This window comes from Cupressus sempervirens, chromosome 3, assembly GCF_028749045.1.
Source record: "Cupressus sempervirens isolate cs-2001-9-10 chromosome 3, ASM2874904v1, whole genome shotgun sequence".
Classification (NCBI taxonomy): Eukaryota; Viridiplantae; Streptophyta; class Pinopsida; order Cupressales; family Cupressaceae; genus Cupressus; species Cupressus sempervirens.
The window spans coordinates 926765077-926792719 of NC_143120.1; positions in this window are offsets into that span (position 1 = coordinate 926765077).

Here is a 27643-nt window from a genome sequence, read left to right on the forward strand (position 1 = left end):
ATACATCATCTGCTGATGCCACCTACATGCAATCGAATCATATTGGAATATGATGGTGCCTAGTGTCAAGAAATGATGTAAAATTAATGTGGTTATAGGGTTTTAAAATTAAATTATAAAACTCCATCTAGATAGCTATTAGATTTAGTGATAAAGAATTAAAGAGTGTCCAAAATTACTTTCCCATATATACTAACTGACTACCTTTCAAATTTGTAAGTATAATTATCTTAATTTTTATAATTTGAATTCAACCTTATTATTTTAATTTATATTTTTAAATCTATCAGTGTTTTGAAGACATCTTTTCCAATTTTGCATCCTCCCCTTTGATTACTACATGGTGTTAATGTTTTCATTGTTATACAAATATATCTATGATTTCTAAACAAAGAGTAAGGGTCAGATGCATTTAAGTATTTATTATACATAATTTTTGTCCATTTATGATTTCTTTCTATGAATAATCTCCAAGTCAGTTTGGCCCCTAATGCTTCATTTGGCCAACTTAAATTTTGTATACCTAGATCTCCTAATTCCATTGATTTACATAGTTTTTCCCATTTAATAAGAGCCAGTTTTTTGTGATCTTCATTTTCAATCCAAAAGAAGTTTCTAATTTTTGCTTCCATCTTCTTATTCAACTTTTTAGAAAGTGGTAAGCAAGAAAATGTGTATGTTGGGAGGGTCAATAAGACTACTTTGATCTTTATAATTTTACCCATTTTTGTTAGTCATTTATCTTTCCAACCTCCTATCTTCTTATCCATTTTTTCAAGTATATTATGTCATCCCTTATTAGTTTTACTACCTTTTTCTGGCTCTATTCCCTAGTATTTACAATGAAATGTTTCTCTTTAATACCCCAGCATATTACAAATCTAGATTTCTCTTTCAGGCTTAGTATTAATTAAAAAAATTCTAATTTTTTCACATTTACTCTTTACCCTAATGCTTCCATATACTATTGAATGATTAATTTTAAGTTTTGTGCCTCTGATATTGTACTTTCTCCTAGTAGAATGGTATCATATACATATTGTTGATGAATTATATTAGAAACATTCTCAATAACTAAAATACCATTAAGTTTACCATCCAAGTCAGCTTTGGAAATTGCCCTACCAAATGCTTCATCCATGATGATGTATAGGAACAAAGATAAGGGATTTTCTTGTCTAATACCTATTGATGTCTCAAAGAACCTTCAGGTGTTCTATTGATGGGAATTGAAAATTTACTTGTTGAGATGCATTGGTATATAAGACTAATCGATTGGTGAGAGAATCTGAAGGCTTCAAGTGTCTTGCATAAAAACCTCCAATCAATCATGTCATACTCTTTCTGAATATCCAATTTCATGAACATGCTTGCCATTTTATTCTTATTGGTTGTGTGTAATGTTTCTTGATTAATGAGTATCCCATATAGAATTGATCGTCCTACAACAAAACCTCTTTGTTCTTCTAAAATTATCTTATATAAGATTCATTTCATTCTATTTGTTGAGTTTTTGGATAATATTTTATAGATGGTGTTGTAGAGGGCTATCGGTCTGAAGTCCCTTGGCCTTTTAGGATCATCTTTTATGGGTATTAATGTGAGAAAGATATTATTAATTTATAAAAGTAAACGTCCACCATTTCTTGAAGCTTCAATGGCTTTCCAAAGATCATTTCCAATAATGTCCCAACATTTTTTATAAAAGAAAGCTTGGAATCTGTCTGGACCTAGTGAACTATCTGGTTTCATGCTAAATAACATAGATCTGACTTCTTCCAATGATATGGTTGCATTTAATGCTTTATTTTCTTCATTGGAGACCACTTTTGGTATGTTTCTGAGAATTTTTGTTTGGGCTATCATGTTTCAATTATCAAAATTATTTAGTAACTTGTTGTTCACTAATCTACAAATATATTTGCAATATTTTCCATTTTTTCAGTGATAGAACTTGACGCATCTTTAATTTTTATAATTTTACTTTTAGCTCTATTATAAATTGTGTTGTTATGGAAATATTTTGTATCACAATCCCCTTCTTCTAACCATTTTTCTCTATATTTTTTCCTCTAGTAGAATTCTTCTTTTGCAAGAATCTCTTCGCTAACAGTTCTTTTTCTTAGAGAAAGTTCTCATTATTCATACCTTTTTTTATTACTTTTGTGTTTAATTTTTTTATACTTTCTATGATGTCTATTTTTTCTTTAAATATATTATTGAAATGTTCTTTGTTCCATTTGAGTATATTTTATTTAATCATTATCATTTTTGATACAAATATATACATTTTGGATCCTTTAAAATTGCCTTGATTCCACCATTTTCTTATGAGTTCCATGATATTTTTATCTAAAAACCAATTTTTTTGCATTTAAAAGGATTTCTAATAGGTTTAATAGGTTCACTAAATCCAATCCTAATAAGAAAGTGATCAAAACCTACTATTGGAAGTATTGTAGCTTGTAAATCTAAATCTAATCCACATAATTCACCTTTGAATAAGAATCTGTCTAGTTTCTTAGCTATAAATGCAAAGTCTTTCTTCTATTAGTTCATGTGAAGTTATCATTGTTAATAGGAATATCAATCGGGTTCTTAGTGTCTATCCATTTTTAAAATTCCATTGATGCTTTGTAACTTTGTTGGATGCCTCCAAATTTTTCATCTAAATTTATAATAGTGTTAAAGTCTCCACCTATAAGAATGCATTCATTCCTACAGTTTTTCATAAACATGGTAATTTCTTGCCATAACATCTTTTTATCTATGTTTTGGATTGGTCCATATATATTAATTAAAATTAACTGAAATTTATTTTTAATGCTTTTAATTATATGCTACTCATCCAAGAGCAATTAGATTGAATTAAATTTAGATTTACTTTCCTGGGATTCCAAATCATTCCTGATCCCCCTAAAGCTCCTCTCGGTGCATGCAAGATGATGTTCCAATTACCTAATATCTTTTCTAGCTTAATTCCTTCTTCCTTATTTAGTTTTTTTTCTTGTATCATTATAATTTCATATTCAAATTGTTTTAAATTATGTTTTAGTAATCTTTTCTTGCTAGGTGCATTTAAGCCCCTAGCATAATCTTATTGCCTTTTTTTTAATTTTCTTGCTTCCTTTTCTACCTTCTTTTGTTGTGGAGTTTTTAATATTTCTTTTAGACAATTATCATTATCTTGATCTATAGATTCTTCATAGAAAAAAAGTTTGTTTTTTATTTCTCCAAGATTCTTATTGTTTTCCTCTATGCTCTTTTCTTTCTGAAATCACGTTTCCTTTCCTGAAATTTTACTTATAGCCCTAATAATCTTATTTCTTTATGTTTTCCTTTTTTCCTTGTTTAATGTTTTCTTCTTACGGGATGTCTTTAACTTCTTTCTTTTAGAAATATTATCTTCTGATGTTTCTTCTTTCTTTCTATTATCTTCTTTATGGTTTTGATGTTCATACAGAAGATCTAAAGTCATCTGCAGAGTAGTGTCTTTACATTCTTCTACCTCCAATAGATAGATATTTTCTTTATTGTTTTATATATTTAAAACCTTTTCCTTTTCTATGCTTTGATTATTTTTTCCTTTTGACTCTTGTAGTGTTTCTATTTCTTTCTTCTAATCTTTCTTGGTAGTTTATATGAAATTGTTTCCCCTCCATTTATTTGCCATTTTTTTTTTTATCTGATTTTACCTTCTCCTCTTTCTATATCTCCTTTCCTTATTATATCCTTACTTGACTCCAACCCAATTTTCTCATTTATGATTTTCCCTTATTTTTCTATTTTATTTCTAATGTTCATTATAGGAAAGGTGTCTTTCAGATTCAATGTTGATTGTAAGGTTTTAAATGATATCTAATATGGTTATTTTTGATATTTTACCTTCAAATCTGTGATATTTCAAGTTGTACATGGTGTTGTTTGTAATTAACTTAATTGTATTGTGTTCCAAAGTTTTATTCTTATCATTGACCAAAAATTTAACAGAGTTATAGAATTTATAAGAAGCATCCATTCCTATTAAATTACCAACTGAATATCTGATTTTCCTAAGAATCTCTAAATGTATTAGTTCAGGAGTTATGGATTGAATGGACACCTAGGTTGGAATGGATAAATCTAAATTTTTTCCTTGCAATCTAATGACCATTCAATGAATTTAATAGCGAATTCTTTATAAAAGAAAATAGAGACAAAGAGGAAATTTTTTTTCACATCTTCATTACTACAATGTATATATGTCAATGTATTAGAATGGTGAGATATACTAAATTGATTTTTGAAAAATTCCTTTAACTAGGAAATGAGATTAATTATTTCTTGTTTTGGTCCATTCCAAAATGCATATATACCCACATTCTAACAATCTTTCCATCGGTCTTCATTGACTTGATTGCTAATAATTAGGACATATTCTTCTGATTTTCCTTTGTAGTTTCACAAAGTCGATATTGTTTGAATAGGGTATTGACATTAGATGAAGAATTGGGGGACCCAATCCCATGATATGGTGGGATATAAGTTGTTTTAGGATGTGATATAGGTTTAGGATGTTCTACCTTCTAGAGATTGGCTCCATGGTTATCAGGATCAAAGAGATATCCTTTGTACTGGGAATACAGAGATAAACTATTTTGTGCTACATATTTGGTAGGACTAAAAAAGAATTTTTTTTTGTCTAGGCTTTTTGTTGAAAAAATTATATTGGGGCACAATTCCTTCCAATTCCATTTGTTTCCTAATTTGGAAAATTCTTCTTCTATACTGATTTGAGGAGGTACCTAAGTTTGACTTGCCTTAAGATGATCTATTGATAGATGTAGTATATTGGCATGATTGCTTACCAATTTGTTTCCTCATCTATTTTTTTTATTGTCTTTATCCACTAGATGAAATCCTAATTTTTCTTTAAATTTCACTGGGAGCTTTTGAATGGATGCATCTGTATTTTTAATAATTTGATGGTTGTATTTTTCCTATCATTGAAACTTCTTTTTGAAACCATCATACCCAATAGTGTCATAAAAGGATTAGATAGTTTTACCAAAAACCATAGATTAATAGAGGAAGAAGCCTTAATATGTGGAGGGTTGATGCTATAAATTCCAATCTCATATGCTTCTCTACTAGATTGACATGTTGATATTTTTGGCTACTACCCTAGCTATTGATTAGGTTCTTGAATTGTCTGCTTTGGTTTGCTAATTATCTACTTTGTTGATATAGCGTGTCCTATTTTTTGGTTCTTTTTATTTACATATTTCGTATAATTAGTGTACTCTGCTCTTCCTTCCATTTTTCCTTTCTTTTGTTTTATATTTGATATGTATTATTAAATTAAATTTTTAGTAAATATGTTTAATTTTAAAAGTTTAACATTCATTTCTACTTTTATTATTTTGCCTTTGTTTTATTTGAGTTAGTGACATTTACTTTTACCATCAAATTGTATTTCTATATTTTTTTTTTAACTTGATGATATAATAAAATAATTTAAAATGTTTTATTTTCATTTTTATTGTATACATATTTTTAAGATCAATTTTTTAAATCACATTTGGTGTTCCATCCTTATAAAAAAAAAGTTAAACAAAGAGTGCAAAATGTACACACACACACACACACACACACACACACACACACACACACACACACACACACACAAACAAACAAACATACATACAAACATACATTAGAAAATAATGTAAGAGAAAACTTAAAATTTATTTTTACTATAGCTAACCTACAATCATATTATGTACATACATACATACATATATACATTAGAAAATAACTTAAGAAAAGTTTAAATTTTATTTTTACCTAAACTAACCTATGAACAATCATATTTTATTTTTGAAAGGATTACATACAAAAATTAGGTGTTTGTGGAAAACATTAAAATGACTTTTTTTATGTATAAAAAAATGTTGTTGACTCAATAAATAGAAAAAATTTTCTTTAGATCATCACTAGTGATCAAAAAATAACCAACTCTTAAAATACCATTTCAAATGGCTCCTATTTGACCATATGATCATGTGTATATTTTTTTGTATGATATTTCCGTTAGTTTTATGCTTATAATTAATGTTAAATTCTTGTAAATCCACCTTACTAATTATATATCCTAGTTTTTATAAGTTGGGACTTTAGTTGTAACACAACTTTTTTTGATTAATGTTTCCTCTATGATAGGACATGGTATTGATGATAACCCTTCCTACAAAAAAATTTGTGACTAAAAATGCAACTTTTTTTCTTTTTCCCCCAAAGATGTAAAAACCAACAAAGAAGGAGACCTGCCCAAATACCACTCTAAAAATCCTTTATAGAAATTTCGCATCCTGAGATGAGAGATGTGAGTCTCATGTCCTTGAGCTACATAATAATAGTTTTCTTTGTAGCCAATCCCATAATTTTGAAGCAAATGAAAATAGGACATAAGACATCTAATCTTATAATTACAAAATTGTATGTAAACACTTGAAATTGTGTGTGTGTGTGTGTGTGTGTGTGTGTGTGTGTGTGTGTGTGTGTGTGTGTGTGTGTGTGTGTGTGTGTGTGTGTGTGTGTGTGTGTGTGTGTGTGTGTGTGTGTGTGTGTGTGTGTGTGTGTGTGTGTGACATATTTTGTGTATTTTGGATATTAATTTTTTATATCTATGTTGAATTTAGTCTTCTAGATGCAATTTGTAATAAAATTTATTTCTTGATTATGCATACATGAAAATGGTGATTGAGATATATGTGAAAATGTATCATAACTTTATGAGATGTTATAATTTATCTTGTGCATAATAATTTTTAATTTTTTCAAATATATACATTTTTGCATTATCATTTGAAAATGGGTGGACAATACATATACTATATTATTCAATATTCCAATTTTACAACTCAATTAGTCAAACTACTTGATTAAATAGTAAAATGTATAAAAGCCAAAAAAAAATTAGTAGATTTTTTATTGTAATTGGGAATGTATTTTCTAGGCAAGAAGATTATTCTAGTTGAGAGGTTCACCTAAAGCATCATTTTGATATACACAGTCTTATTAATCAATTACAAAAATCAATCCCAAATGTGATAAGATGTTTGAACCCATTTTTACAATATATCATACTTGTAGGATTTTCACACAAAAATTTAAGTCATAAATCAATCATTGTTACAAAATGTTATACTTATTTCACAATTTCTATTTTTTCTTCGCCTCATTTCTTATTACTAGTATTACATATTGATTTTACTTCATTAATTCACATCTTGTCACAACATTTTGTGTCCCATTATCTTTAAAACTACTATGAATATTATGCTTATTCATTTTCATATTTCAGAAAATATTTCCTACGTTCCATTTGACAATCCTTTCTAATAATGTTACACTTTCATATACATTCAACATCCAAGATAAATAGTCATATTTTATTAATCTAAAAAGAATAAATAATTAAAAAGAACATTTTAAACAAGTGCCAAATAGTGGCTTAGTACTTGCCTTTGACTTTTATTTAAATATGTTTTTAATTTAATAAATTTATTATACGTTATAAAATATTTTAATTAATAAAAATATTATATAATTATAGTTTTCTATAATTATATAAATTATCCTTATAATTTAAATTTTACTTATAAATATACTTATAAATATACTTGTGTGTGTGTGTGTGTGTGTGTGTGTGTGTGTGTGTGTGTGTGTGTGTTCTATTTTATATATGTCATCGGATAATATTATATTAGAAATATATTAAAATATGAAAACAATAATATTTTTATAATAATATATAATAGTATTTCTTATACTATTATATAATATACAAAAGATATCTTTTTAGTATTTTTAATTGAATGATAAATATTATATTTTAAAAATACAATATTAAAATAAAAAAATCAAATCAAATCATTTATATTAAAATTATTAAACATTAATGAAACATATTTACCTTAATAAAAACTACCTCTTAAATTTTTTTAGTTTTACAATCCATCGGGCCAGTATAAGAGCTAAATGAATTCAACCAATCAAATCTTAGAAAAATAATTTCTTAAAATTGTAATGTTAACAATAATGCATCTATGTGATGCAACATATTAGTTCAATAAATTTTTTAAAATCAACTAATTTTAAAGTTGTAGAAACCAAAAAAATTAATCACTAGTTAAAGCATAAAATCCAAAAAGTATCACAATAGTACTTAACCTACCGACAACGACAAGTACTAATAATAGGATTTAAGTATTATACAAAATCCTACTCAAAAAATATTATTATGTTTGCATATAGATTTAGCATCCAACTTAAGATGATGTAATTTATAAAGTTGTGAAGAAATATTAATTAAAAATGAGAAATTGTTACTAAAAGATTAAAAAACTAGTTAAGAATAATTCCATTAAAATTTTTTACTTCAAACTATTCTGGTAGAAGTGAAAAATAGAATTAGAGTTTATAAAAATAGAATTAGACTTTATACTATAAAATAAGTAAAAGTGAAAAAAAAAATCATGATTTTGTATTATCTTCAATGAATTTGTATTATTATTATAGAATGATTAAAATCGATATATATTTTTATAATAAAATTTAATTAACCATATCTAAAGTGGTTGCATATGCATTACTAAATTTGAACATTTGACTATATATAATTCTCAATTTCTATAAGAAGAACAAATAACACAATATTAACATTGGTTAATATTAAATTCTCAAAGTACTTTGCTAATTTTATTTTTAATTTCTTGTTTGAAAAGGGTGAGAATTTATAAGCCAATGTGTGCAACCTAACTTAAATGAGTCATTTGCACATGCTTAGAATCCTTATTCCACATCTAAGATTATCTCATTAAATAATCACAACAAAAGTAAATAATTTTTTTTTCCTTATCCATCTTATTAATTAATGTTTCCTCTATGGTAGGATATAATCTATTGATGATATCCCTTATACAACACTTTACCACACAAAAATACAACTTTTTCCTTTTTTCCCCATAGATGCCAAACCAAAAAAGAGGGAGAGCCACCCAACTACTATCCTAATGTCCTTAAGAGAGAATTAGCATCTAAAGATGAGATATGTGAAGTCTTGCATTCTTGAGCTATATCATATTAGTTTTATTTGTAGCTAATCCCAAAAAAATTAAACAAATAAAAATAGGACATCTACATCTAATCTTGTAACTATAAAAGTGTATGTAAACACTTGAATTAAATGCATATGACATTTTCTTTGTATGTTGAGAATTATTTTATGATAACTATATTGAATTTTGTCTTCTAGATGCAATTTGTAATAAAAATTATTTCTTAATTATTCATACATGAAAATATTGGTTGATGTATATATGTGAGAAGAGAATAAATTGTTCAAGCAAAAAAATAATTATAAATAAGTAGCTTACCTAAATGATCATATTAATATACATGTCTTATTAATCAATTAGATAAATAAATACCACACATGATTTGATGTTTGCTCCCATTTTGACACAATATATCATATTCAAATAATTTCATATGCAATTACAAAAATTAATGTCACATTATTGTAAAGTTATTACACATATGATTCTTATTTAATTTATTTTTCATGAAGCATATTTTTGACAATGTCCTCTAATAATGTTATATTTTCATATACATTCAACATCAAAGATAAATAATCATATTTTATTTATTTATAAAGATCAATTAATTAATAATAAGTTTTCTAATTAATAGGGATATAAGATAGTCTACTCTAATGATGTTATAATTTCATCTATATTTAATATCCAAGATAAACAATAAAAAAAAATTATTAATCTACGAAGAATGATTAATTAATAAAAAGAAGATTAAATAATAGGATATAAGAATTAAAAGGTTGGTAGTCTTGTATTCGTATAAAAAATCTACTAGAGAATGTTATAATTACATATGCATTCAACAACTAAGATAAACAATCATATATTTTTAATCTAAAGACATAATTATTTTTTTAAAAATACTAATAATAGGATATAAGAATTACAAGGTTCACATCGTCATGTTTTCATATAGATTTAACATCCCACTTTTAATATGTAATTTAAAAAATTGTAAAGAAAAAATTAGTTAAAAATGAATCTCAACTAAGAATAGATTAGAAAAACTAGTTATGAATGTTTTCATTCAGTCAAAAGGAAAAGAATGATATCACTGAAATTTATTTTTTCAAATAACTCTAATAAAAATTAAAAACAGAGTTAGATTTTATATTAGAAGATTTATAACATTGTAAAAAGTAAAATGAATTTGTATTATATTCAATGAATTTGAATTATTATCATGGAGTGATTCTAACTCATGTTTTTTTTTTATAAATTTCAATTCACCATTTCCTTGAGAAATTTTACATGCATTAATAAATTTGAATATTGGACTATTTGATTGTCAATTTCTACAAAAGAAGAACAAATAACACAATATAAATATTGATTATTATTATTGTTGAAAAGTACTTCGATATGTAAAAATTTATTAATATAGTGAAATGTCATTTCTAATCGAGTTCTAACTTTGGCCGAGATTAAATAGAATTATAACTGATAAAATTAAAGTTAGAGGAATGGAAAAACCCAACTCATTGTAGTGTCTCCATAAAGGTATTAGCGAGAACTTTATTTAAATAGTTAGGCTACAGATATTAGGCTCTAACATTAAAGCTAATTATTCATCTAGTGAGAAGGGAGGATGACTTCAATTGGCAAGCTTTGTAGCTGAGGCCATGGCGTGTGGTGGGCAGCAGGGTTCCTTTGGAGGATCCCGCCGTCTACAGTCCCCGCAGCTTCTCAACACACGTCCTTCACTTGTAACTTCAACGTACTCCGCTGGTGAGACTTGTTTGAAGGATGTATTCATAGCGCGTGACACTGGTGACACTGTATTGAGAGCGTGTGGGTGTGGTGGGCAGCAGGGCTTCTTTGGAGGATCACGCCGTCTACAGTCCCCGCAACTTCTCAACATACGCTCCCCTTCTTCACTCAGCGTGCTCAACCGTGTACCCAACACATCCTGACTGCACATCGACATAGTTATAACTACTACTGCCACGACCATCACCATCACCCCTGACCTCCCCATTCCTAAGCTTGGATTGTGATTGTGATGCTCAGCTTAGAACAAGATATGAATATGGGGATGAAGTGAAAGGCAGCTATGTTTGGTTATTTATAGTGACATCTATTCTGAATAATTCAACCATCCCTAGTGCGGTTACAATCTGGAGCGAGAGGCGTTCAAACTCCTAGTGGCAGTGCGTGTGGAGGAGTCCGCATATGACTGACTCAGTGTTACAAGCTTCCCTGTTCAGAGACGAAACTAGGCATTTTTTTGACACGCCATAGCATCTATAGTGATGGAGTGTGAGAGTATAAAGAGAGTAATCCGCTGAATCCTACACCTTCACCTTTCGAGAATTAACTCAGTTGACTGTTCAATGAATGCATATGTGATTTCTCGCCTTGGTTCTAGTGACCTAGGCTAGTTGCGTATTTGGCTTCTCTACCATCGCACGGCAATATAATCGGCATCTCTACCATCGCATTTTAGTCCTGACTTTTGTTAGACTTGTGCTCGTTCAACATATTCAGTGCAGTAGTTGGGATTAGCATTGCTCTTCGTGGCTCAATTTCGGAGTTATCTCTTGTAATCTCCCTCTTTCTAGTACGCATATTTTGACTTGAGCTCCCTCTTTGGTACGATGTTTGCTCCTTTTAGGGCACCTCTAGGCGTTATACGGTCTTTTTTGGTCATATTGTGACTAGTTCGGATGTCAGATCAATAATAATAATAATAACACATGTTAGTGATGTTTTATATTTAATTAAAGTGTGGAACACTATCTAGGTTGCCATGTTTCTATTTGATTTGAATAAATTCGTTTGGATAAATATCTCATGAGTTATTTGGTGAGGGGATGGTGGTAGAGATGTTTTCCATGGTCAACAAGTCTATCATCAAGGCGCACATGATATTTTTTGTTTCTTCGTTGTGGTAAAAATGTACAAATATATCAAATTTGATAGTTGTGTTCATATTTGAGGTCATAATAAAAATTCATTTATTTGTGATTAAATCTGACGTATCAATTTTGTTTTGGAAGATGTGATGAGCTATTTATAGAGTATATGATAAACCAAAAGAAAATGTCTTTCAAAATTGACACATAGTCAAAAAATAGGATAATGTGAGTAGTGAATATAATTGTATAACTATTGTTACGCTTTCTTTTGACATAGTTGCATAATAAAATGTACTACTCTACAGTTACACCAATATCTCCTCCCTTATTTCATTTATCTTAAAAACATCAAATTCACCATTTCCTAACGACAATCCTTAATATTTGTAATATTAAGTGTGTGTGTGTGCGCGCGCGCGCGTGTGTGTGTGTGTGTGTGTGTGTGTGTGTGTGTGTGTGTGTGAGAGAGAGAGAGAGAGAGTGAGAGAGAGAGAGAGAGAGAGAGAGAGAGAGAGAGAGAGAGAGAGAACACACATTTATCAATGTCTAATGACCTCAAAATGACATTATCATCAATTGCATGTACATTAAAGCTTATTAGACATCATTCCATATTAAAATCAATACCAAATCTTGAACTTGTGTCCAAGATAGATCTTCACAACACACACAAATTCCCCAATTTCATCACAATCAACAAATAAAATAGATAGAAGAATAAAAGACAATAATGATTCCCATGCATAACACAATCTCAAAGTGACATTCTAACTTGAGATGATGCAAATTATTTCATCCTCTACTATTACCGGCCTTTAAAAGTAAAGGCTCAAAGTAATTCATTTATTTATTTATTTATAAGAGGAAAAGAATCATCAACTAGCAATGTATCCTCATCCTCAACACAAGTCGATTTTTCCTCATTAGATTCTTATTTGAATTTTCTCTAAATCAAATCACTAACTTTAGTTATCACTTTGGATAGCTTTTTTTATAATGTTTTTTAATACTATTTATGTTTTGTCTTATATTTCCCAAACACGTGTTTTGATGTATCAATTGATCAATTCAATTGTCTATGCTATAAGATAGTTTTTTGAATTACAATCTTTTAGCAAAGTTTAGTCTATTTGATTTACTTCACATAATTATCCTTGTGATTTAATAGTTATATTTAGGTATAGTCAATCCTACAAGCCCTTATGCACCAATCAACTAGAGAAATGTTAACAACGTATTGTAGTTATGTATACTAGAACATTATTTCAAAGAGTTTGATTGACATTGTGGACCTCAATTTTGACTAGTAAAGAATGCTCTAATCTTTAGGAATTTGACATGTTGATAAGAAAAATTTCTATTAGAAGATTTTTTTGGATCTTTTGTAATGCTAACTACAACATAACATCATTCTCTTAAACAAATTCATAATTATTTGCCCTATCAACCGATATTTTCAATTTAATTTATTCAATTAGTATTTCTTTATTTCTATAGCTCTCTAATTTCTATATTCATCTCATCATTACCTCAACTCAATTGAAGGTGGGGTCTTTTGAAGAACATCTTGAAATTTGATGAAAAGAATAGTAGTCAATTAAGGACCTTAAGTATCTTAACAAAAAAATTCCTTGGTCATTTTGCATTTTGGTTATCTATTGCATCGTACATTTTTAGATTACTAAATTCTCTAATTAAAGTTTAATACCATCATTTCTTACAAATTAATTACTTTATACTTAATTTAGAATAGTGAAGTGAAAGGGTTCATTTTTTTAGTATTACATTCATAGACATAATTAAATTTTATTTTTCATATTTGAACATTTTTAATTTAGACAAAATTTCTTAGTGCCTTTATTTTCTATATGAAAGCTTTTTAACTTTACGTCTTCATCAATAAATTTACAATTATTTTCAATTTTTTATTTAATTAGTTAAGGGAAAGGTCTAATTACTATTATTCTCCCAAAATGAATAGTCCCACCTATAAATAGGTGGAGACTACAGTTTTCATGTTGTTTTTATATATTAGTTCACTTCTAGGAAACTATGCAGTCATTTTATCCTATGTTCTATTAAAAATATTTTATTAAAGTACAATTTTATAACTTAATTTCTATTTTTTGATTGACTAGTGCTAATTTTTTCAGTTGTATTTTTTTCAACTATAAAAAATAGGAAAAGTTATTCTAGAACATGTGGACATTTTTTAACACTACACGTATTGAAAATCATTTCATAGGTGGAATCTTTATATTAATTCACTTGTCTAATACTACAAAAATAGGTGTGTGAATCTCCATGAACTTAAAATATCATAGTTGGTACATTGTTTGTAGTGTAATAGATTCAAATAGATATTAAGTTTGAGGGAGGTCATCATCTTAGAGGTCTTATTTTAATAGACAAATTTTTGAATGCCTCCACTCCTATCACTAGAAAGTTTGATCATTTGTTTGATGGTAAAGTTTTGAATTTACCTGTATAAAGTAGAAAATAGTCAAGTGACATGTTGCATTTTGTATTTTTCCCATAGTATAGAATAGATAAAACACAGATAGATCCAACAACAATAAAAATATGGATTTTTGGTAGAGATACCAATCAAGATTTTCACGACATTGCAAATAGTAGTGTGCACTTTCTTTTAACATTTTTCACTTCATAATCTTTGGGGCACAATTTTTGTGAAGATTTATTTTCCTTCTTTAACACATTTGGACCTCTCTAAAATTAGGGTTATTTAGTGCTAAAACTCATGCAATAATTATTTTTAGCTACACATAATGTAGCTCCAATGAGACCCACCTCTTGGATTATTATTTTTGATAGGATAAATCATTAAAACAATTTTGAGAAGTATATCATTATATTTTTAGATTTCTTTCAGTATTTTAGAAATATGCAGTTTTAATAATGGAATCCCAACTCATCTAGAGTTTTTGCACATGGATTAATGTGTCAATAACGTTTTTAGAAATACAATTCAGTAGACAAAAAATTCATGGTTGCTTCAATGTTAACAACTAATTCATACATTTCTTTTTCAATTCCTTTCTCACAACCTTTTTTAAAAATTATTATTTTGTTCCAATTTTTATTGTAATCTATGCTCAAATCAAATAGAAACCCAACAATTCAGTAATAATAATTAATAAATGTTCCAAACATTATAGAAATGTGATATCATCATCTTTGTGCTCTATTACTTCACCTAAAATTATGTAGAGGTTTGGATTCTTCAAAATTTTATAGGAGGAAGCTCATTCTACAACTAATTAATTCATAACCATCATTTGATCATGCATGGAAAAGATTGTTGTTCAATTTCCTTTGAAGAGTTGTGCTTAGCTTATTCAACTGCGTTATGTTGGTTTACATAGTAATAGTTAAATCAAGTTTCTTGGTTAGATTGCAGAGTGATGGATGATAGGTAATTATTACTGATGAATGACAGGCCACATAACTGATAAAAATCTGAAAATATGTTGGGCCCATAATGAAAGGTCCTAGGATCAAAACCCGGCCCTAATTTGGAGTGGTATTCAATTGTGTTGTCTTTTTGCGACAAATGTATCTCCTCTTCCTATCTTAATAAGAGGAGAATGCCAGAGATAAATAATTCAACTCAAATTTAAATATATATCTTTCTATTGAATGCCACAAATATCATTTGGGTGATGGCACAGTTTCCTAGTGTGTAGGTCTCATAGCTACCATTTAGAAATCTCGAGGTTAAAAGTTTGACCCTCTCTCACCCCAGTATTATTTCATTCATGATAACCATAATTTGAACAATACATGCATTAAGAGATGATATCTTATTTTCTTTTGAGGCTCTTTTCTCATTTATGATAACAATAATTAGGACAATAAATGCATTGATAGTTGAGATCTTATCGTATTCTTAACGCTATATTAATATTTTTTGGTTGTTATAAGTCGGTATATGGTTTTTATGGATAGTTTTACTAGGTATTACAAAACTTTTGCAAAAAATTTTAGATCTTTTTAAAGTTATTTTTCCATTTATTTTAACTAATGAAAATATGACTCTGGAAAAAAAAATGATGCAACTGGTAGTCTATGATGTTATCTTTTTATAATTAACTATTGATTGAAATAGTTATTGTAAAATGCTTCACTATTTGTTTTGTAAAATGCTTCAAGGTAGGACTATAGCTCTGCAAAGTTCTTGTTATTATTGTAGTAACACTTGTCTAAATGAAATTAAGACAACTTCTAATACATGTATTATTTATACTATAGCTAGTATTCATATAATATCTTTTATTTTCATCATAATATATATTATAAATAGAATCATTTCAATCAATAATATTTTTGAGTCATTTGGAAGTGGTTTTGTAAATTATATAATAGAAAAACTATCATTTTATAAACTTGTATATTACCGTGTAACTTCAAGGGAGAAAATATTGGTAAATGAATATTTTTCATGGAAATTTTTTGTTTATTGATTTCATAAACTTTAACTCTATCTGAGTGATTTATACCATAGTGTAAATATTTTGTTTGTGGTAACCTTTGAGAAAATGGTACACATAAACAAGAACTATAAAATAGTTCTCCTTTATAACATCATCTTACTAAGAGAAGCTCACAGTTGAGATAATGGAAATTCCTCTATCTTCTAATTCCACCAGAAATGATAATGTTGAGCAAGGAACGAGAAACAATCCAAGTAAGTTAAGTGTGAAACAATGTTACCATAAGATAAGCAACTCCAAGAGCATACACCAAGATGGTTCAACAATGGAGACAAGGATTTATAAGGGGAAAGCAAAGAAAACCCCTTGTGAGTATTATGAATGAAGGCAAATGCCTAGAGAAGAGAAAGAGAGAGTGTTGGAGCAAAAGTAGCTCAATACAATAACATCAAGTGCTAAGAGTGAAGAAGAAAGAAGGAGGAGCATCTCTTAGATAGAGATGAGAGAGGAGTTACATTTGTAACTCCCATTTCTATGAATGCCACATTCATAATAGGTGTGTGCAAAGTGTCACAATCCTCTTAAGGAGGATAAACTAAATAAAGAAATAAACAAGAGTTGTCCTTACATGTGGAATAAAGGAAAAAAAATGACATGTCCTCCACATGTGTACAAGAGGACAAACTACATTTAGGGACCCTTGGAACATCCCAATTAATATATCCAAGGAAAGATTAACCTTTCTAACACCCCCCCTTAATCTTTACTTGGGGAGTTTACATCAACGAGTTGTAAACCCAAATTTTTACAATGGAACTGAAATCTCTCTTTAGAAAGTGGTTTGGTTAAAATATCAGCCACTTGATCTTCTCCTTTACAATAAAGAAGAATAATTTGCTTGTCTTCAACTTGTTCTCGAATGAAGTGATGTTGAAGTGAAATATGTTTGGTTCGTGCATGATAAACTGGATTCTTTGCCAAGGCAATAGCACTTTGATTGTCACAATGTATAGGTGTAGGTGATTGTTGAGGTAGACCCAAATCATCAAGAAGTCTTCTAATCCATAAAGCTTCCTTAGCTGCATTGGTACAACCTTTGTATTCAGCTTCAGTTGAGAAAAGGGAAATAGAGTGTTCTTTTTTGCTTTTCCAAGAAATTGCACCTGAACCAACAAAGAAACAATAACCACAAGTGGACTTCCCATCATTGGGATCTCCACCTAGATCGGAGTCAGTATAGCCATGTAAAATAAATTCAGAATTTGCATCATAAAATAATCCCACATTAATAGTTCCTTTAATGTACCTTAAGATGCGTTTAGCAACTTTAAAATGAGTTTGTTGAGGTTTAGACATAAATCGAGAAACTAAACCAACACTATAAGCAATATCAAGTCTAGTAAGAGTTAAATAATTTAAACTTCCTACCAACTGTCTATACAAAGTTTCATCAACAAAAGGAATATTCATATCATTCATTAATTTAGTTCCTAATTCACATGGAATTGAAACATGGTTAGAGTCATTCATCTTAAATTTTTCTAAAAGATCATAAGCATACTTGCTTTGAGAAAGAAAGATACCTTTAGGAGTTTGGAAAATTTGCATACCTAAGAAGTAATGTAAGATACCTAAATCAGTCATCTGAAATTTTTGTTTAAGTTGGAATTTGATATCAGAAATCAAAGTGTTTGAATTAGAAGTGAGTATTAGATCATCTACATAAACAATAACAATAATAATGTCATCATTAGTATGTTTAATATACAAATTTGGATCATTCTGACTTCTAGCAAAACCTTGAGAAATAAAGAAAGAATTAATTTTAGAATACCATTCTCTAGGTGATTGTTTAAGACCATAAATAGATTTGTTCAATTTGCAAACCAGATTTTCACTACCTTTCTTAACAAATCTAGGAGGTTGAGCCATATAGATTTCTTCATGTAAATCACCATTTAAGAAGGCACTTTTAACATCCATTTGATGAATGGGCCAATTCAGTTTAGATGCTAAAGCAAGAACTAATTTGATAGTAGGCATCTTAGCAACAGGAGCAAAAGTTTCATTATAGTCTAATCCTTCAATTTGTGAAAAACCTCTAGCAACTAGTCTAGCCTTAAATTTACTAATTTCATTATTAGTATTCAACTTTTTTTTGTATAACCATTTACATGAAACTATATTCTTTCCATGAGGTAATTTGACTAAGTCCCAAGTTTGATTAGCAAGTAAAGAATCATATTCCTCTTGTATGGCTTTTTGCCAATGAGGTTGAGAGTTAGCTTGATCAAAAGACTTAGGATCGTTAGAATTCATAATAGTAGTCATCAAAGCATAATTACAATAATTAATCCATCTATGTTTAATTCCACCAGATCTAGAAATTTAATCATCACCTTCATTGATTAAGTTTTGAGCCCATTTAGGTTTACATTTAGTTGTAATGGAATTATCACTAGAGGAAGAATCATTAGTAATAAAAGTATCATTAGTATCTACTTGAATATCATGAGGTGTAGGTGCAGAAATAATAGGTGGTACTTGATTTGAAGGATTAAGAGGAGGAGTAGGGTTGAGAGAAGGAGGTTGGTCCTCCACCAGCACAATTTTAGTGCCACTGAATTCGGCATCATGTGTAGTAGAGCAATCATGAACTCCATTTTCTGCAATACAAACATCTCTAGCAACTTGAACTTTGTTAGTAGTGGAATCATAAACACGATAACCTTTAGTGTTTTCATCATAACCAACAAACATATAAGGAGATGACTTAGCATCTAATTTATGCCTTTTCTGTTTAGGAGTATGAACATAAGCAATAGAACCAAAAATCCATAAATGATGTAAATTAGGTTTCCTACTAGACCAAGCCTCTTCTGGAGTGATAAGCTTGAGAGCTTTGGTAGGAGTCCAATTAAGAATATAAGTTGCACAAAACATGGCTTCAACCCAAATTTTATAATGCAGATTCTTAGCATGCAACATGCTTCTAGCCATTTCAACAATGGTCCAATGCTTTCTTTCCGCCACACCATTTTGTTGTGGTGTATAAGGAATAGTAAACTCGTGTTTAATTCCACATGATTTCAAATAAGAATGAAAAGCATTATTCACATATTCCTTTCCATTATCAGTTTTAAGAATTTTAAGTTTAAAACCAGATTGTCATTCAAAATATAACTGAAATTCAACAAATATATCAAGAACTTGATCCTTGCTATGCAAAAAATAGATCCAAGTTCATCTAGAAAAATCATCAACAAAGGTAAGTGCATACCGAGAACATTGGATGGAGGTATTCTCCATGGGGCCCAAAAGATCACTATGGACAAGATGCAACTTATGAGTTGCCCGCCATGATTTTCCACTTGGAAAGGGCTCCCTATGCATCTTACCACTCATAAAACCTGTACAGGCAATCTTGGAAGGAATAATGTGAGGCAAGCCATCAGCCATATTATGCTTTTGCATGAAAGTAATATAATCGGAATTTAAATGGCCAAGTCTTTCATGCCATATATTGAAATCAATAGAAGTATGTAGTGAATATCGTGAAGTAGCAAATTCATGGAATTTAAACAAATTGTCATTATCCATTTTAGCATGAGCAATCACTTTTAGAGTTTGAGGATCTATGATATGACATGTATCTTTGTAGAATTCAACTTTATAGTCCTGACATAACTGTGAAACAGAAAGCAGATTAGTTTTCAAGTTAGGTACATATAATACATCATGCAATTTACCATTAGGAATAGTAACATCACCTAATCCTTCAACTTTACAAGTCTGATTATTAGCTAACTGAATAGGAATGTTAGCAATATCAGGTTGTAAAGAATCAAAAATTTCTTTATGAGAGGTTACATGTTGTGATGCACCACTGTCAACAATCCATTCTAAAGGTCTACAAGGATTAAAGCTACAAGTAAAAGCATGACGAGGATTAAAACCAGTAGAGTTACCTTTTTTATGATTTGAGTTTTGATTATTGGTGTTATTATTCATAGGGTTTTTATCATTTTGCTTTGTAAAATAGTTATTGACAATATGACCATCTTTGCCACAATAGGAACAATGAGGTTTGGAATTGGAATGATTCCTTTGATTATTAGTATGGCGAGTGTTATTAGGATGATTGGTATTATTATTATATTTCGCATGAAATTTATTGTTGGAATTATTTGAATTAGTATTATATTGTTTGTGGTTATTATTATTATTAGAACGAGAATTAGTATTTGAATTTCTAGACACAAATGCATGTTCAGTTGATTTAAGGGTACCAAACTGAATTAGCTTAGCTTCTTCCTGTCTTAATAAAGTTTGGAAAATAACATAGGTTAACTGAGAAGTTAAAGTAGGAATAGCAAGTTGTGCATGAATATTAGTTATAAACTGTTGAAACTGTCTAGGAAGAAACTTTTTAAGAATAAGATGAATTAAACGAATGTCCTCTAATTGAACACCTAAGGCAATAATTTGGCTTTTAAGAGAATCAAATTTTAACAAAAATTCATCCATACTTTTAAAATCTGCATACCTGAGATCTTCAAGTTGATCCTGCAACTGTATTTTGTGGTATTCATCTCCACTGTCATACTTGGTTTTCAAGATGGACCATGCATCATGAGCTTTAGAACAGTGAGCAATTAACACATATAAATCTGGAATAATGGAAATACCGATTAACCCTAAAGCTTATTCATTTTTAGATTCCAATTATCTTTCTCGTCTTGGGTAGCCACTGAACCAGGTTCTAGAGAAGGATCAGTGGCTATTTCGAAGAGGTGTTTAAAATGAAAAATAAATGAGATATGAGTTTTCCAAGAATGATAATTAGAATAATTAAGTTTTATTTCTGGAATTAAGGTTGACATGATTACAAAAAAAATTCCTTTTTAAAAAAAATTCCTTAATTTGAAAATCAAAATTTTAAAAAATGATGTCTTTTATATATAAAATTAATAATATATATATATATATTTTTTTTAAAAAAAATTAGAGTAAAAAAAATTATAAAATGAAAAAAGTTTGTTTTGTTTTTTTGTGATAAAAAAAATGAATGAACAATTCTTTTTTTTTTTTTAAATAAACTTTTTTTAAAAATAAATCTTTTTTATTTTAGAGTTGCTTGTAAAAAAAAAAAAAAAAGTTTTGAAGAAAGGTGTTTCAAACAAAGCGGAGGATTCAAATTAAAAAAATGCGGTTTAAATGAAATAAGGATAAGGATGAAGCCGAGCGAGTGGCGTGGCTGCACAAGCGGCGTTTGACACGTGGCCTGAACGCAAGCCGCGCCTTAGGGTTTACGTCAGGCCGGGCAGAATGCTAACAGCCCATGGCCCGTGGATGAGGGTTTGAAGGGGGCGGCGGGAGCGGTGGATCTGAAGTGTTTCAAAAACCAGTGATGGGTCTGCGCGGAGGGTTTGCAAGTGGAGTTTTGCGTGCGCGGCAGTGGACGCAGGGTTGGTCACAGGTGGCGCGCGGTGGTGCTGATGGCGCGCGACAGCGCTGAGGATACGCGACGGTGCTGAGGATGCGCAGCGATGCTGAGTGCAGGCGGCGGTGCGCGGCGGCGCTGATGGCTCGCGGCGGCGCACGGGTGGCGCGATCACCCACAAAAATTTAAATAAGAAGATTCGCGCTATACGCGATTAAGACATGAAAATGTAAGAAAGATTAAGCAAGGAAATTATAATAATAAGAAATGATAATAGTAAAAAAATTTAAAGACACCAATATAGATTATAGTATGAAGAAAAACAATATTGGAAAAAAAAAAAATTTAAGGAGTAAGAAAATTATAGACTTATTGAAAACTTTACTCATGTAATACTTTTTGTTTTGGTGGCATGCCTTCCAAAACAAGAAAAAAAATTGAAATTTTATAAGAAAACCCTTTGGCGGCAAGCCTTCCAAAGAGGGTTAGTAAAAAAAATAATATGAAACCTGCATACACAAGATATGTTAAAATGAGCTAAAACCACAACACAAACTTCTTCTCTCAATAACGTCTCCAAATAAGGTGTGCTCCAATGAATTGCAACCTTCAACACAAAACTTAAAACAAGGATTAGATAGCCAAGCTCTAATACCATGTAAGAAATGATAATGTTGAGCAAGGAACGAGAAACAATCCAAGTAAGTTAAGTGTGAAACAATGTTACCATAAGATAAGCAACTCCAAGAGCATACACCAAGATGGTTCAACAATGGAGACAAGGATTTATAAGGGGAAAGCAAAGAAAACCCCTTGTGAGTATTATGAATGAAGGCAAATGCCTAGAGAAGAGAGAAAGAGAGTGTTGGAGCAAAAGTAGCTCAATACAATAACATCAAGTGCTAAGAGTGAAGAAGAAAGGAGGAGCATCTCTTATATAGAGATGAGAGAGGAGTTGCATTTGTAACTCCCATTTCTATGAATGCCACATTCATAATAGGTGTGTGCAAAGTGTCACAATCCTCTTAAGGAGGATAAACTAAATAAAAAAATAAACAAGAGTTGTCCTTACATGTGGAATAAAGGACAAACAATGACATGTCCTCCACATGTGTACAAGAGGACAAACTACATTTAGGGACCCTTGGAATATCCCAATTAATATATCCAAGGAAAGATTAACCTTTCTAACAGATTTCATAAACTTTAACTCTATTTGAGTGATTTATACCATAGTGTAAATATTTTGTTTGTGGTAACCTTTGAGAAAATGGTACACATAAACAAGAACTATAAAATAGTTCTCCTTTATAACATCATCTTACTAAGAGAAGCTCACAGTTGAGATAATGGAAATTCCTCTATCTTCTAATTCCACCAATTTGTAGGTGTGAAGGATCAAAGTTAAAATTTGTTATTAGGAGGAAATAAGGATCATCGAAAGTAGCTTCATTATTGAAAGTGAATCCACTTTCATAATACTTGAGGGGTGTGTGTAGGATCATGATGGGCCAAAAATTGGTGATGTGAAAGAAAACTAGTCTAAAAATGTCCAAAAGCAATTTGAAATTTTCTCTAACTTTTCCCCCTAATCCCAATAACAATGTGAAAAACAAACTACCAAGGCTTATCAAGTATCTGATATATCAAATACCCAATACCTACACATAGGTTTAAAAAAATTTGAACACAGTTTGTCATATTTCTTTTGAAAACAACTAGAGATTTGGATAGGCATACTAGAGGTTTGGCCTTGCCTCAGCCCATACTAAAAAAACCCTCTCTTATTTTCTTAGCAAGTATTTTGGATAGGCATGAGATGATGTGGGTGTTCATTCTTCGCCGAATTTTATGACAAAGCTGGATAGATTTTTAACAGGCATTAAAAACCTTTGGAATGTACTAGGTAGGAAAATTAATAAAAGTGTGGGTATAGAGCCTGGTGTCCATACCCTTCTGTCATTATTGAAGGCTCTCATTATCACTGGCTCATGCTTTAGAGAATTTTATTACTGGGATAGTTACTAGATAATAAGGTATTTCTGAGATTTCTATTCTTCTATCTTCTATAATGTATAAGAGTTTATATTATATCCATCAAATGATAATCATTCATAACCACAATTTATTTTAAACAATTTCTTTACAACCCTCATGATTCACTATTTTCTTTCATTCAGTTAGTTGGTAGACTATCACACCCATGAATATATTTTATTTAGTAACTTCATAAAATTGTACACCCTCAATGAATCGGCAAGTTCATTAATCCTAACTTTCACAACTAATTATTAAGTTGAGAAATGCTTTCAACCACAATTGTTTAATGGTTAGTCACAACAAGAACACACTATTACATTAAAATATTAAGTAAACCTTTCCATCCTCAAAATAAAATTCAATATATTGCTAAAACCCAAACCATTGGAAGTGCAGTAGCAAGCTTAGAACATTGTTAAGGCCATGAAGCTCTTTAGCTATTTGTTTGGGGCTTGCTAACATGTCATAACTTCATCATACTAACCAAATATGGTCTACTATACTAGTAGGTGGCTAGTAAATTGATAATTACCAAATGGTCTACTAGACCAGTATGAATACTAAAAACCCTCTCTTATTTTCTTAGCAAGTATTTTGGATAGGCATGAGATGATGTGGGTGTTCATTCTTCGCCGAATTTTATCACAAAGCCAGATAGATTTTTAATAGGCATTAAAAACCTTTGGAATGTACTGAGTAGGAAAGTTAATAAAAGTGTGGGTGCAGAGCCTGGTGTCCATACCCTTCTGTCATTATTGAAGGCTCTCATTATCCCTGGCTCATGCTTTAGAGAATTTTATTACTGGGACAGTTACTAGATAATAAGATATTTCTGAGATTTCTATGCTTCTATCTTCTATAATGTATAAGAGTTAATATTATATCCATAAAATGATAATCATTCATAGCCACAATTTATTTTAAACAATTGCTTGACAACCCTCATGATTCACTATTTTCTTTCATTCAGTTAGTTGGTAGACTATCACACCCATGAATATATTTTATTTAGTAACTTTATAAAATTGTACACCCTCAATGAATTGACAAGTCGATTAATCATAACTTTCACAACTAATTATTAAGTTGAGAAATGCTTTCAACCACAATTGTTTAATGGTTAGTCACAACAAGAACACACTATTACATTAAAATATTAAGTAAACCTTTCCATCCTTAAAATAAAATTCAATATATTGCTAAAACCCAAACCATTGGAAGTGCAGTAGCAAGCTTAGAACATTGTTAAGGCCATGAAGCTCTTTAGCTATTTGTCTAGGGCTTGCTAACATGTCATAACTTCATCATACTAACCAAATATGGTCTACTATACTAGTAGGTGGCTAGTAAATTGATAATTACTGAATAGTCCACTAGACCAGTAGGTGGCTAGCTAACCAAAAATTAGGAATGGCACGTGATTTTATGGAATTATTCAAATTTGGAGTTATTTTAGAAGACAAAGGTTGCTCTAAACAAGTTCAACCAATGAAAATATGAATGGAAGATCTTCTAGCTAAGTTGTCAGTCCTTATATGGGTTTGGTTACATGTGTAGGGATATGGTACGGTGGTTCGCTAATAGTTTTGCCCCATGTTTTATAGGACTTGGTCATTATTGTACAAATATTTATAAAGATTCTAGCCATGTAAAAAAAAATTAATCATAGTATGTATTGAATAAACAAATTAAACCACAAAATAGTACCAAAGGATGATAGTCTGATGCTAAGAGACAAAAAATTAAAATGGTTTATAAAGTTATATCTTCTAGTAAATATAGGATAATAGACAATAGTCAAACTACATAGGACACATAGAAACTTAAAATAAGTCATTTTATTTCTCTTTAGAAAGTGCATCAACATCATTGATCACATTTTGAAAGAAGCTGAAAACTTAACAATAAAATTTTAAAAAGTTATCTTTAGACATGCTTAGCAAGAAGTGAATTGGATATCTTGAATAGTAAGGGTGTAGGTTTGGATGCTTTAATTTCCTTGACCAAATCCATGATGGATGATTGTTCAAAATCAGACCTGAGGTTTTAAGATGTGGATCCTTCCCCTTAACAATGTTCATTTTCATCCTAGAAGTATCCACAACCCATTTGAGAACCATGTGAAATCTATGACTGGCTAAGCATAAAAAGAAGCACAAATCTCTTAATGTTGCCTTGACATGGGGAGATGGTGGTCATGATGCAATAAATTAAAGGCTAGATCTTGAGTAGAAGTTGAATTAGATCCCAAAAAAAAATAGCTTCAACACTATAAGTAGAAGGAACAAATCTGAGGAGTTTTAGCTAATCTAGTTGGACAATTGGGCACCTTCACTTCATCCATCAACTTGGAACTGTATGATTAGCGAGGATGGCAAGTTATCTGCATGAATATTCTCTTCCATTCTAGAAGTATCTAGGTTGATTTTTTCTCTTGTGAAATCTTAGCTAACTTGAAATCCTAAAGAAGCAAAATATTAGGGAATATTAAACTCTCTAATCTAGTCATACTCTACCCAGGTTCAAGATGAGCATTAATTCTCTTTTTTTTAAAATATTATTAGGTTTCTTGAAGTTTCATTACTAGAAGACAAATGGATCATATATTTTAAATTTATATCTAGAGAATCTTTACTACTACAAAAAGGTGACAAAATGGATTATCAATATAGAAGCCCTAGTAGACAAATTATTGCATAAATTTAGCAGTGTCTATTTCAAGGAGATTTAGAATAGAAGAGTTGAAAAACTCACAATCACCCAAATATATTACTTGAACAATCTGAAAAATAAGTTAACTCTTGAATCTTAGCCTTAGGCATTCCCAATTTTGCTTCTCTAAGGTCTAGTTGATTGAATTTTAAATAAAAATATTAATCATTTGTGCTTTCTATAAGAATTTTGAATTCCATGCTAGATCAAGTATCCCAATATCATTTGAGGTACATTTTTTCTGTGTCAATAACATAACATGAAACCAGTAACATGAAGAACATAATGTGAAACCAGTAAGTAGATGTTGCAAACCCAAAGGCAAGATAGTAGAGAGGTATGAGAAATGTAGCTTGGAATATAAGGTTTGTTCCCAATCCATAGAAACTCAAACAACTAAATTAATCATATGTTAATGTTTGAATAACAAATCTCAAAAAGATGACTAGTGTCATTCAAAAAGAGTAGTTGCTTGAATCACATGCACTATTTTTTATCATTTTTCTTAATGTTAGGATTGCCTGAAGTTTGATGCCTTAAAATACTGGTGTCTAGATTTTTATTATCCTTCATAATATGGCTCCTACCTTTAAGTGTTTCACATTGTACTTTGACTATTGTATATTGGAATGTATATGCTATGGAGTAGTTTCAAAACTTATCAATGTATTATTTTTTATTTACAAAATTTTAGGTTTTTCTTACAAGGAAGGTAGACAAAAGGAGAATTTTCCTTGAAGCCTCAACATTGGACCCAAAAACATAATACTAAATGTTTCTTTACATGAATTTCTTTATTTAACTTATCCTTTCTATATAAGAAATTTGTTGGATTAGTATCTATGTTATGAGTTTTGCCCCTATAGTTAACTTATTGACTTTATCTAAAATAATGTATAGTTGCATGCATATAGATGAATTTGATATGATATTTTTCAGGGTTGTATTATTCATTAGATTCAACTTAAAAATTCTTAATTGGTTTGAAGAAAC